Genomic DNA, 13,896 nt, shown 5'->3' on the forward strand with positions numbered 1-13,896 from the left:
CGTTCCCAGTCCTGCACCGGCTGGATGCCCAACCGGAGATGTGCAGCCCTGCACCAGTGGGGGCCTGGAGCAGCCCCAGCCAACCTGCCAGAGCCCACCTCCATTACCTTCAGTCCATGAGGGATGGGAAGAGGCGGGGCCACATGGGGCGTGCGGTGGCGGCTGCGTCAGGGAAGGCTTAGCTTCTTACTCAGGTAAGAATCATTTATTATTATGATTTATGTCATTTAGTGCTATTATTATAATTCTGTGTTTATAGGGGTTATATTTGTTTGTGGCCGGGGAGTGGGGAGGGCGCGTGTTTTACCTAATGTTAACTATGTGGGGCTTTCACTCAAAAAGGTTGGGAACCATTGATGTTACACAAGACGTTTGTATAGAGCACGGGTCGGCAACCTCTGGCATGCGTGCCAAAAGTGGCGTGTGCGATGATTTTGTGTGGCATGCGGCACCGCTCGCACCCACAAACAGCACAGTGCTGCACAGCGGCTGCTGCCCTCTTCTAGCCCTGCCCCCCTCCCATGTGGGCCCAGCAGGGGTGCCCCGGCTAGAGCTGTGCCTCTCCAAGCCCCAAGCAGCACAGCGCCATGAAGTGGCCACTCCCCTTTCCAGCCCCGCCCCTCCCACGTGTGCCCAGCTGTGCCCTGGCCGGAGCCACGCCGCTCCCAGCATAAAGCAGGTGGGGGGCGAAGCCGCTGTGCCGCACTGCTTGGGGCCAGGAGAGGTTCCTGGCCAGGGCCAGTGGTGTGCCAACCCGGTCCCCAGCCTCCTGTCTTCCCAGTCCCTCTTCCATCCCCACACTGGGCACATCTAAGCAACCCCAGGTAGCCTTCCCCCCGCCGCCAGAGCCTTCCGCCCCTCTCACTCCTGCTCCCCGCTGGAGGGCTGCCGGGGATATCAGCGGGGGGCAGCTCCTCAGGCCGGTAACCCCCCTAGGCCAGCACCCCCACAATGGGGGTGTAAAGAGAGAGAACAGGAAACGGGCCCACACATACTCCCCCATTACTGCCACTAGGAGGAGAAAGGAAACGGGCCTGCAGCCCCCCCGCCTTCCCCTCGGCTGATATGGGGCACAAATACAAATAGTGGCCCCCCGGGTGCCGGCACATGGGAGAGGAGCGGGTGGAAGACTTGGCATGCCCCTTCCCAAAGATTGCTGACCCCTGATATAGAGGCAGTTTGAAGAAAGAGGATCTGTTTAAAGTCAAGTCTTATGACAGAGTAATTCCCTGGGAATGGGGCATTGGTGCTGGGCTGAGATTTCTGGGCGGGATAACCTTTCATGCTGATTGACCATTTCATTTCAGGACTGGTATATGTGTGTAAATAAGTATTACACTTAGAATATACCCAGAATTTACATAATTGATTTCTTCTCAGAGAAACTGATGTGCAATCTCCAGCCTCTTTTGCCTCCTGTCAGAAGGGCAATGCTGGTGTCAGAATGGAACACTGGTGTCAGACGAGGCAACAATAATAAAGATGAGAGGAATGGTTCTGGCTCAAGCATTAAGGTTGTGAATAGGAATAAGAATTGTGAATAGGAACTCTTTCTCCCCTTCCCTCTTAATTGCGAGTGATTTCTCTCTGGTCCCTCCCCAAAATATGGCTTTTGCCTGCTTAACAAGAACAAAAACAAATGTGTGTTCTAGAAACAGCTCTGTGACAGAGGCAGCAGTAATATGCATAACACATCACATCTCTCTTGCTGAACTAAGGTTGGTTGGGGACTTATTAGAGAAAAAAATCCAAAGCACAGTTAAATAACATCTCTTTCTTCTTCTCCTTATTGTCATTATCTCCTCCAATTTTCATTATCTGGGATTTTTTACCCTGGTGGCCTAATTCTTTTCCATTGGCTTTCTTTAAGCTTTCCATGAGTTTTCAAGCTTTATGGTTTTTCTAACTGTAATTGTACGCTGCTTATGACAACGAAATATGTCACATGAAAACACTGCCCTATGGGAAGGGTGCTAGCTCATGTTACAAGACATAGTAGAACCCAGACACCCTTTCCTCCCAGTACAAAGTACAAGATCTTGCAATGTAGTAAGAGAAAGGTGACCTTTGATCTAAAACATGTTTTTTCTTGTTTCAATTATGTTTTTGCCTTTAAGTATAAGGCAGATCTGCCTCCTCCCCCACCCCTAGGAAACCTGTTTTATCCTGATGAATAGCATCAGTAATTCTCACCAGAAAGAACAGCTCTCTTTTATGTTAATACTCATGAAGATACTGCTGTATAGCCTTTGTATGTTTAAAATAATACATATTTTATAGTTAAAGACCAGTCTGTCTTTCAGAAGATGGTGCTGTGCTGACATCATAAAAGCTGGAGCAAGTTATAAATGTCAGCAGAACCCTATGATTTAATTACAGCCTTAGTATTTAGTCAAGAGACTATGTATTGTTGCTTTCCATGCGTATAAAGAAATTCTTAGTAGTGAGCCTCCAGAGCTTACATTGTAGGTGGAAAAAGTTTACAGTTTGAGAAATGTAGAGAGCATGTGTGAAAGCATGTTTGTGCTTTTGTGTGTGTGAAACAGGGAGAGAGAGACAGACATCAAGAGAATACAGTTTAATGGAAAACAGCTTACAGTATTTGAACATACGAAAGAGTGTTCCTCTTCTCTCTTGTGTATATATATACAAGGCGCTCTTATCTCCATAGTTCTTGAGCCATCATATGCACTGTATGCCTTCATCTAAAGTAAGGCAGTTTCATGTTTGAAAAGATACCAGAAGGCATACATTTTTAATTAGTATTATTAAAATATACATGTAGCTCAAAAGTGTACAGTATGCTAACGAGCACTTAATAACTCCTGTATAAAACCATTGTGTGGTAACATGGTCACTGAATTTTTAAGAAGCAAAGATAAAAATATGAAATAAACCACAGTACTGTATTATACCCTTGTGTCACATTTAATAAAATATTTCAAATTAAAAATTCAGTTAAACTATTATAACTATAAATGTTATTGCACGTTCATTTTAAAAACATCAAAGTAGTTACTGTACTGGACCTTGATTTCAGTTGATTCTGGCTTTCACAATGAATGTTATAAAATCATTGATAGTTGCTTTTTAGGTATAGGAATTGCCGTACTGAATCAAACCAGTGGTCCAGCTGGACCAATATCCTGTATCTGACAGTGGCCAGTGCAAGATACTTCAGAGGAAGGTGTAAGAAACCCCATAATAAACATTTAAGGAATAGTTTGTCCATAAGAAAAAGTTATTTATAACCTCCATCAATTAATGGTCTGGTTTATGCCCTGAAGCATTAGGCTTTATATCCCTTATAATGTTTTATCTGATCTAACATAATGGTGGGTGATCTCATAACCTTTATAAATGTCTGGTCCTGTCTTTGAATCCTACTAACTTCTTGGCACTGATATCTTGTGACGATGAGTTGTATTGTCACAGTAACACTGATGAATTAGCAGTCCATGTGATACTTTTTTCATGCAAGTGCTGCATTTTCACATTTCACCTGTGCTGTGCATTTTGCCTATATATTTATGCAGTCACATTGTATAGAGGAAATTAACATATGTGACACAATTACATAAGCACTTAACTGGATTATTCATGAGGGATGAGGGAAAGATTTGGAGTGGGTGCCTGCTATGTACATAAGCAGTTTGTGCTTAAGTGGACTGTATTCCATAATTGTACCATTTTATGGATTAATATATACTTATATACATGCTTTGCAACATCCACGTTTTAATAATAAGACACAAGATGTTACTGAGATGTTACTACTTTTGTTTTCAAAGATAAATCATCCCAGAGGATTAATATTTGTGCAGTGCTTTGGAAATGTAAGGCACCATATAAGTTCTAAGCATTCACAATATGAAACTGTATGATTTAGTCCTTTGAGATTTGTAGATCAATTTCTGCCTTAGCATTCTCTGTTTCCTTATAATGTACATTTTCCAGTATGTTGCACAAGTGGTTAGTCTGCTTACAAGAATAAATAGTCAGTATTTGCTGTAACCTCTACAAGACAGAATTACTGACACAGAATAATAACCTAGCTATAAGTAACAGGAACTATCCCATCTCCTGTTTTCTGCATGTTGCTAAGCTGTATTAATTCCTTACAAGCCTAGATTTTGATCTTTCACATACGTATTTGTAGTGAATAGTCAGTCTGAAGTAATGTATATTTGTCATAGTAACTGTGACATTGTACTATGTACTGTAAGAGTATGGCATACTTTAATGTGATACAGTTTGACATGATATACATTGCAACGCAGTGTCAGCAAACCAGAAACAAAGCAATACAAGATTTTTAGATCAGATACTATTAGGCCACAAAAGTATTACGTGCTATTTTTTTTCTCTTGTTGTGCACATAGTCTCCTTTATGGTGGACTTTGTGGAGAAAGCCAACATCCACCACAAAGCTATATTGGAGTGTTGTCATCCCCTGAGATCCATGTACGGCATTCAGTGTCAGAGCATTAGTGTCATAGCCATAAAACCCATTAAACTAAGACCCTAAGTGCAGATGCTCTGTTGGGAAAGACTTAGGAACATGTGCTCTAACCCACAGATCTATTGTCAGCAAGCCTAGGACCCAAGCCAGCCTCATCTATTTAGGAAAATCATGTTTTTGAGCTTAGATCTCCCATGTACTATATAACAGAGGCAGATTGTTCCCTGTGTTTGTACAGCTAGCCGAACTGTTGGTGATAATAATACTTTGCACTTTTATTGCACCGTCCATCTGAGGGTCTGTGTATTTAGTGCTGTCTTAGTCAGTGAACCTGATTTGGGGACATACCATATACAGTGAGTATTCCTCAGTTCCTAAGGGCTGCCAATTTTTTTTCCCCACTGTGTGCCCTCATGCCTTAGGTAGCATGGATGTCCCTGCCAACAGCTCTGTTTGGTATCTATGGCTTACTGTTGCATGGCCACTTTTCCTTTACACATAGCTTCCCAGTCCTATTTAGCATTGGTTTTTGATCCTCCACTGTTTAGAGATCTCAGAAAATATTAGGTATTGCAGAAGTAGCTATAGGCTGGAGTTGTCAGTGGTGGGAGATTTTTAATTATCACAGTGCCGCCATATGGTACCATATATGTCTTATGCTAAGGAGGGCTGCTGGAGATTTTCCTCATCTCTCCCAAGTCTTATAGTAACCCAGTAGAGAACCAGAAGCAACATATTGGTAGATCATTATGTTTATATTGCCATTATACTGCATTACAAATGTTGTGTGGAAGAGCAGTTGAATGGTGACTTTATCAGTTTCATACCTCTCACCTCCCACCATCCTTTTTATATTGTGTGTTTGTGTATGTATGCATTTATATGGTTGTGTACGTGTATGAAACCAACATGGCTTTTCTGTCCTATTTTCCACCCTTTCAGAGAAATGGCAATTCTGACCATTTTCAGTGTAGATAAGTAGAGACCAGTCAAAAAAGAGACAGGAAAGATAAAATAGGACAAACCACAGCATGTCAGAGACCTGTTACGAAAGATCTCTTGCCTTCATCAGGAAGAGGAGGAGAATTTGGTGACAGGTGGAGATCAGTATGATGAATAGGATGAATATGGCTTTAATTTGCTGCAACACAGCTTTAGCTTAAAGGGCTGCACTACCAGAAACACCTGGCTAACAAGGAATCAGACCTTATCTCAAGTGGAATGGAATTCCTGCTTTGTCCATCCCACATTGTGCACCTGGGAGAGTGGTTTTTGTGTTGGTATGTATGTTAATATTAGAACGGAAGTGTAGGGTGGCTCCAGCCTCTCTGTATTGCAGCAGAAACTGTTTTGCAGACGTTCATCCTGTTTCTACTCTCCCTTACAGCACTTCTACCCACTGTAACTCCATTGAGGTCAGTGGATTTTCCTCTGATTTATACCAGCATTTAAGTGCTGTGTAATTTCTTTGCTTTCCTTTTGGCAGAGGGTTGTTTTCATATACTGAGGAGTTCAGCCTGCTTCCTCAATTTTCCCTCTTCTTAACCAAGGCTCCTTCATGAAAGCTTGAACAGTTTCAAGTACTCCATTTGGTCTCCTGCACTGCTCTGCCTCACAACTGCAACATTGTTACCCTTTACAAATTATTAATAAAAAAAAATTCAGAAGAGGCACTTTTTGTGTATGTAAAATTAGCAATATTTATTCTCAGTGAGTGAAGTTTAAAGCTTCAGAGGGAAAACCTTGAAGCCAGGGTTTTGTGTGAGAATAAATAAAAATCACTCAGTAGGTTTTAATGTCAAGCTGCAAATGAAAATATGTGAAGAGAAAAGGTTTTATTGTCCACTTCCCCGCCTCCCTGTATTTTATTTCCTGCTTCTCCAGTGACTAAGTTTTCTAGTCAGTGTGAGAGCAACAGTGCTTTGGAGTTTTGTTTTGCAGAAGTTCAGCTCCAATTTCATTCTGCACTGAAAGCTGAGCATCCTGAGACCTGCTAACAGGACCCTTTCAAACCAGTCATGCTTTTTGCAATAAGGAACTGCTCCTCTAGTTTCAGTGTATAGTTAGCTTTTTAAACTTTTGCAGTTACTAGAACATTTTGGTTTGTTTATTTAATAGAGTTAATGAGAAACTCTTCGCTATTCTCTAAATTGAGTACCAAGACTGTAAACCAGATGTCATGATACACAAAAAAAGCTCTGGACAGATCAAATACGCAACAAAAAGCTAGTGCCTTCCTTTTACTGTAACTTTGCTGGAAGATTGCCTAATTATTTAATCCCGTTGTAGTGGCCCCAGACTTAACATACACTTTCCTTTCTGTTTTCAGCATCTGCTATCTTAAAAATGTTTTATATAATTATATAAGAAACAAGCATATGTACAGAGCCTAATAAGTAAAATAGTCTAATAAGGTAGAAATGAGGTACTGTATGTTATTTTCTTTAAAAGTACACATCTTATAGTAGATCTGCTTTCCTTACCATTAAATGAAAGAAAGAATGACCGAGAAAAACAAAAATAGAAGTGTAGGTCAGGGGCTCTCAAATTGGGGGTCGTGACCCCTTCAGGGGGTCATGAGGTTATTATGGGGGGGGGGAGGTCGCAAGCTGTCAGCCGTCACACATGGCATAGTGCAGGTCATCACTTTTGGAGGTAGCTGTCATCACAGCCTGAAATATTTGCAAAGGGGGTCCCAACAAAAAAACAAGTTTGAGAACCCCTGACATAGGTAGATGGCAAAGAGCTTTAGCTGGCAGAATTCTGATTGGCAGTGTATATAAATGAGAATTGCTTATACTTCCTTTTGAGAGCACATGTTGTAAATCATATTAAGGAAGAAGGGGCTTTGTAGTGGTCTCCCACCTTCCTTTCAGCTCCCGTGGTTTTTAAATATTTCCAGAGTTCTGAAAAGGATCTCGGAAACAGATCTTTAGCTCCTTTCATCCAAGAATCTCCAAGCACTTTGCAGAGTGATGGATTAAGTGTCACAACACACCTGAGGGTATTGGTACTTGAAAACAAAACTGATAAGTGCCTAAGATAATATTACCTCAGATAATATCAATACTTACTTTCATAGCAGTGGGGGAGGCCTGTGATGATTATTTATTTAATGGCTAAGATCATCCTATGTCTATATTTAGGCACGTAAAAGTGGTCTGATTTTCAAAAGTGCTGTGTCTAGTAGCTTTCAGGCAAAAAGGATTTAGGAGTCTAACTTTAGGCACCCATTCTGGAAAATCTTGGCCAATGTTTTTTAATCTTGGATATTTTATAGGTATTGGCAGTGAATCTGTAGTTGAGATTGCATTGAGATTTTAATGTGAAACAAGACTTTTACACTTTAATGACTTAATTTACTTCCTAGATTTGGCACAGTAACTTTTCATAGGAAAACTTGATTTCTTGTTCCAGAGGGGTAGCCGTGTTAGTCTGTATACAGCAAAAACAACGAGAGTCCTGTAGCACTTTAAAGACTAACAAATTTAACTTCTGCAGGCATAAGCTTTCATGGGCTGTAACCCACTTCGTCAGATGTAAGGAATAAAAATCACATAGGAGGTATATATATACATAGCCAAGGGTAAGTAACAACAATGGGGAAGGTAGGTAAAAGCAAAGTCCATTCAGTTAGAGTAGTTGAGGCCTATTCACAACCATTGATTAGGAGGTGAGTAAGTCTTTAAGTAAAATATTTACTAATTTAAGCAGAGGAAACACATGTAAGTGTTTAGAATTTTGAAACAGTACCCATTTTCCTTGCATTTCTTTTGGGTTCCTCTACCTTAAAATAATCACAGTCCCCAAAGACCTCACAGTAGTTAGCCATAGCTTTATCACTTCCAGAATGGATTTCTGTAGTGTACTTTATATTGGGGCTGTCCCTGAAGATCACAATGCCACTTGCTACTTACTGAGTGGACCAAGTTATCCCTGTTCTTTGTAGATTGCCCTGGCATCCATTTAATTTTTGGATACAATTCAAGGTCTTGATTTGGATCTACAGTATAATGTCTGTAATGGTATGGACAGCACTACTCTCCTCATGTTTTACCCTGGCACTTGAAATAATCTGTGATGCATTAACTGATTGATGGTCCCTAGATGTATTCATGTGGAAGCTGAGTCCGTAACCTTTTCAGTTCTGGAATTCACTTCTCTTGGTCCATCCCAGCCTAAATGTGTTGACCTACAGAGCTTTTTCATGGGAGGTGTTTGAGGGGTCACCAGGAGAGAGATGTCCTTGCTTTAATTTCCCCAGTTGGTGCAAGGAGAAGCCACACACTAACCAAATAGCATGTCCCCTTTAGTAAGGTTTCAGGACAGGAATAATTACAATAAACAGTTCATCAGAACCTTGATTCAGAAATCCCAAACTTAAAATCCACAAAACCAAGTCACTGAGTCAGGTTAAGATAGACTCCTGAAGACTAGTTTCCCGAGAGAAAAACCACAATCCACTGTAGCCTGCATGGCTTCTACTCCCCTCTCCAATGCTCTGCTGCTTCCTGCTCCTGTTTAAATTGTTCCTCCCCAAGGTGGAGCAAGGCCTCGTTGATTACATCCCACGTGGCCCAGTTGTAGGCTCCAGCCAGTCCCTTAAAAGGGGTAGCATACTCCTTCACAAAGTCTCATTCCAGTCTTCTAGTTTGTTGAAAATAGTTGTAATGCAAGCTCTCAGCTGTGGGGAACTGTAGAGGGAGACAAGTAATGGCATGTCCCCAAGTAGATAGGCACTTCTCCCCCAGGCCTTAGTGCACTATCACACTCACATAGACAAAGAAAATAGAAACTAGTCAAAATCAAATCTGGCAAGTTTGTTCCTTTATTCTTTGATCATTTTACAACTACGCTGTATGGTGATGGAGCAGCTTGCAAAAGTTATAATATTGGAGGGGAAAGGAAAACAATCTGTAGGATTCTAGATGAGATTCCTGTACTGTGGAAAAACACACAAATGCTGTTTGGTGAACGGGCACAGTTGCTGTTCAGTATTTATTACACATTTTTGCTTTGTGGACATATGAATAGTGGCATGTTTGGAATTTGTGTACCTATGCTATGTCTGCAGGACTGTAGGGGTGCGTGGTTGTGTCTCCCTGTTAATCACCAAGGGAGGCCACACCTCCTCACTGTCACGTCCCATAAGGGTGACCTCAATAGGCAGATTCAAACAAAAAGGAAAGGGGGGAAATAGAAGTTTCCAAAGCCCTGGCCCTCCAGACAGGGCAGGGCAATAAAGAGTCTAGGGGCTCAGACCTTCAGGCAGGGTGGAGCACCAACCAGTCTAAGTTCTGGCCTTCAGGCAGGGCAGAACAGCAAATAGTTCAGAGTCCAGACCCTCATTCCGGGGTGGGCACCAAACAGTTAACGTGGCTGTGATCTGAAGTCAGGGCAGAGCTGTGGCTGTCTATAAGCCAAGGCCCTCAAGCAGGGCGGGGAAGCAAATAGTCGGAGTGAGCACCAACAACGCAGGCCTCTTGGCCTAAGGTGGGTAGGATGCCATCCCAGGCAGGTAGTGGAATGCAGGCACACCAGACTCCACCGTGTCCCAGCCCATGGCCCTGACAGTGGTGGAGAGTTCCGACACTGGGTTGGCAGGGGTCCGTCTGCAATGCGCTGACCTGGTGTCAGGTCAACACCCAACCAAACTGTCATATGGTATGCCTGGGCTGCTTCCTACACCCTCTCTGGCATGTACCTGCAGCCTGGGGCCAGCCTCTATGTCTCCAGAGTAAACTGCAAGTGGCAGTCCCAGCAGCTCTTCAGGCTCTTGGTGAGCTGGTGGCTCTGGCCAGTCGTCAGATGGCAGTTCCAACAGTACGCAAGAAGCATCTGTCTCCCTTGGTGGCTCCCCCTCAAGTGAGCCACAGCAGAGCCCTCAGTTTCTGGCGGGGCGGGCATTGCCCTCCTGACTCTGCCCCAGAGTGGGCGGGTTGTGGTCCCTCCCTGTCAATCTCTGAAGGAGGCCACGCCTCCTCACTACAAGGACCATGGTGTGTCTGGTGCCTTGTGAGTATTTGCCTTACATCCTGGTCTGTAGCACTTCCAGAAGTTTGTGGGCCTAATCTATACCAAATGTCCAGGATTCTGGAACCATCAGCACTTTGTAGCCATGTGTCTTATATCCAGGACTATGTCAATTCTGGTTTTGTGTTGCCTCATGTTGCTCCCAGAATGTTTTAAGAGCAGTGATGGACGGTCACTGCAGTAAAATTAAAATCCACTTACACAGACTGAAAGAGAAAAAAGTGTGCATATATGAAAAGGTGCATTCTGACTTCAGGAAGGGGTTTTCAATGGAATATTCCATTCTCTCTCTTCACACTTTTTTTCGTAATCTGTTTTAATAAAATCTCTAATAAAGCAATTTCTACAGAAGAAGAAAGTGAAAACGTTATCTTAAATTTACAAGTGGCTGATCATATGTCCAACCATTTTGATATCCAATTTCTGATCTACTTCTTTGTAAACCACTTTTCAGATGTTGTGGAAGTGATTTTTGAGCACTTCGCAAAAGTCAGATGGTAACTCAGACAAAACTGTCCTTTCAAGCAATCTTAAATTTTGTATTTTAAATTCTTTTTAGATCTTGTCAGTCTTCAATTCTAAAGTAAACAATATAATCCAATAGAGAGATAAAGATAAAAAAGGTTGGGGTGGGATGGTGTGGCGTATTAATTTATGTCTACTGCATATGTTATACCATTGTCCAAAACCTGCAAGGGAAGTTTCCTGAATATAGGGAATTAAGTCAAAAGGGGCTGCCCAGTATCCTATCTCTGACGGTGACTGGTACCAGAGCTTCAGGAGGAGTGTACAGAATAGGGCAATTATTAAAGATCCATCCCTGTCTTCTCTTCTCAGCTTCTGGAAGTCAGATGTTTCGGGTTGCCCCAAGCATGGGGTGCTTCTTTGACTATTTTGGCTGATAACCATTGATGGACCAATCCTCCATGAACTTATCTAGTTTTTTTTTGTTTTTTTTTAATCAAGGTATACTTTTGGCCATCACAACATCCCATGGCAATGAGTTTCACAGGTTAATTGTGTGTTGTGTGAAAAAGTACTTCCTCTTGTTTGTATTTAAACCTGCTGGCTATTAATTTCATCGTATGTTCCCTGGTTTTGGTATCATGCAAAAGGGTAAATAACACTTTTCTCCATTCATTTTCTCCACACCATTCATGATTTTATAGACCCCTATCATATCCCCTCTTGATCATCTCTTTTCTTAGCAGTTCTTATCTTTTTAGCCTCTCCTCATATGGGAGCCATTTCATACCCTTGAGCAGCTTTGTTGCCTTTCTCTGAACCTTTTCCAGTTCAATTATATCCATTTTGAGAAGGGGTGACTAGAACTGGACACAGTATTCAAATTCATGCATTTATATAGTAACATTATGATATTTTCTGTCTTATTTTCTATCCCTTTCTTAATAGTTACTAATGTTCTGTTACCCTTTTTGACTGCTGCTGCACATTAACCTAAAGTTTTCAGAAAACTATCTACGATGATTCCGAGATCTCTTTCTTTAGTGGTAACAGCTAATTTAGAACCAATCGTTATAGATGCGTAACTGGGATTATTTTTTCCATTATGCATTACTTTACATTTATCAGTGTTGAATTTCATCTGCCATTTTATTGCCTAGTTATCCAGTTTTGTGAGATTCCCCTGTAATTCTTTGCAGTCAGCTTTGGACTTAACTATCTTGAATAATTTTATATCATTTGCAAACTTTGCCACTTCACTGTTCACTCCCTTTTCCATAGAAATAATGAATATGTTGAACAGCACAGGTTCTGGTACAGATCCTTAGGGGACCGCACTGCTTAATTCTCTTTATTGTGAAAACTGACCATTTATTCCTACCACTTGTTTCCTATTTTTTAACCAGTTATTGATCCATGAGAGGACTTTCCCTGTTATCCCATGACTACTTAGTTTGCTTATGAGCCTTTGTCAAAAGCTTTCTGAACATTTAAGTACACTGTATTGACGGGATCATCCTTATCCACATGCTTGATGATTCCCTGAAAAAAATTGTAATAGATGGCGCGGCATGTTTTCCGTTACAAAAGCCATGTTGACTATTCCCCAACGTATTGTGTTTATCTGTGTCTGATAATTCTGTTTTTTATTTTAATTTCTACCAATTTGTCTGGTACTGAAGTTAGGCTCACTGACCTGTAGTTGCCAGGATCACCTCTGAAGCCCTTTTTAATAATCAGTATTACATTAGCTGCCTTCCAATCATCTGGTACAGAGGCTTGTTTCTGCAGTAGGTTACATGTTACAGTTAGTAGCTCTGCAATTTCATAGTTGGGTTTCTTCAGAATTCTTGGGTGTATACCCTCTGGTCCTGGTGACTTATTACTGTGTTTAGAATAAGATACCTCCGGGGAAGACAACTTAGAGATCCTCAAGAAACAAAACGCCTGCACTGTTAATTGGTAAGGACCCACCTACAATGGCTCCAGAAAAGTTAATAGGTTTATTCTGCCAGGGATGGAAGTCTAAACAAAATGACATTAAAACAGTTTAAAAGTTTCTTGTTGGCAAGGGAGGGGGGCCGTTGTCAGGAGCTGTTCAAGGGGACAGGCTGACAGAGAGAGAGGCTCTGCGGAAGGAATCTGAAGAAATTGGACCTATCTGGCACTAAACTGGGGGATGCTAAGCTCTAGGTAGGTAGGCCTGCATGTAGACTATTATTTGTTTTAAAATTCTTGTTCTCTTGTGCTATGTGGTGTTCCTAATGTTAAGAATAAACAATACTATGTTTTGAAAAGGCTATGTGATCACTCTGTATATAGACAGCTTTTGTTTTTCGGAGTTTATTAATTTCATTTTTCAGGGCTTATTTTTAGCAATTTTTGAGTTTAATCTAATGTCCAAAAATTGGGGGGTTTTCAGAGCTTTCTCTTTGTATGTACTGTAATGAGTGATATATAATATATACATTAGTCATTACAGTAATGTATACTGTAATGAGTAATCTCTTTGTAATGTTCCCTAGTGTGCTTTAATGTAACACTGTTTCAAACAGCGCACTACATTAAAGAGCACTAGGGAACCTTTAGTGAGCACTAGCAGGGTCTACATGGACCAATTAATGTGCAACACATGAGTGCACTTTAGCAATCACACCAGTGTAGTCCACATTAATGTTCTGTGCGAACAGGCCTTTAAACACCTGAAAAGGTTACATGCATCTTTCTGGTGTTTATTGGATGAACACCATTTCTTAATTTTTTTTCTTTTGTATTAGCATGTTTTACCTATGTTTATTGGTTAAAACGGAAAATCAGAAAGCCTCTGTATATGCCAGTGGTCAAAGCCCCAGAGGGCAGAGCTGTAGGTACTGAACCTAAGTCAGGCGCGCTGAGGCGGTAATCATTAATACTCAGGGGTCCATAACCCAGGACTG

The sequence above is a fragment of the Emydura macquarii genome, unplaced genomic scaffold (assembly GCF_026122565.2).
Source record: "Emydura macquarii macquarii isolate MOO-44397 ecotype Brisbane River unplaced genomic scaffold, CSIRO-AGI_Emac_v2 contig_1348, whole genome shotgun sequence".
Taxonomy (NCBI): Eukaryota; Metazoa; Chordata; order Testudines; family Chelidae; genus Emydura; species Emydura macquarii.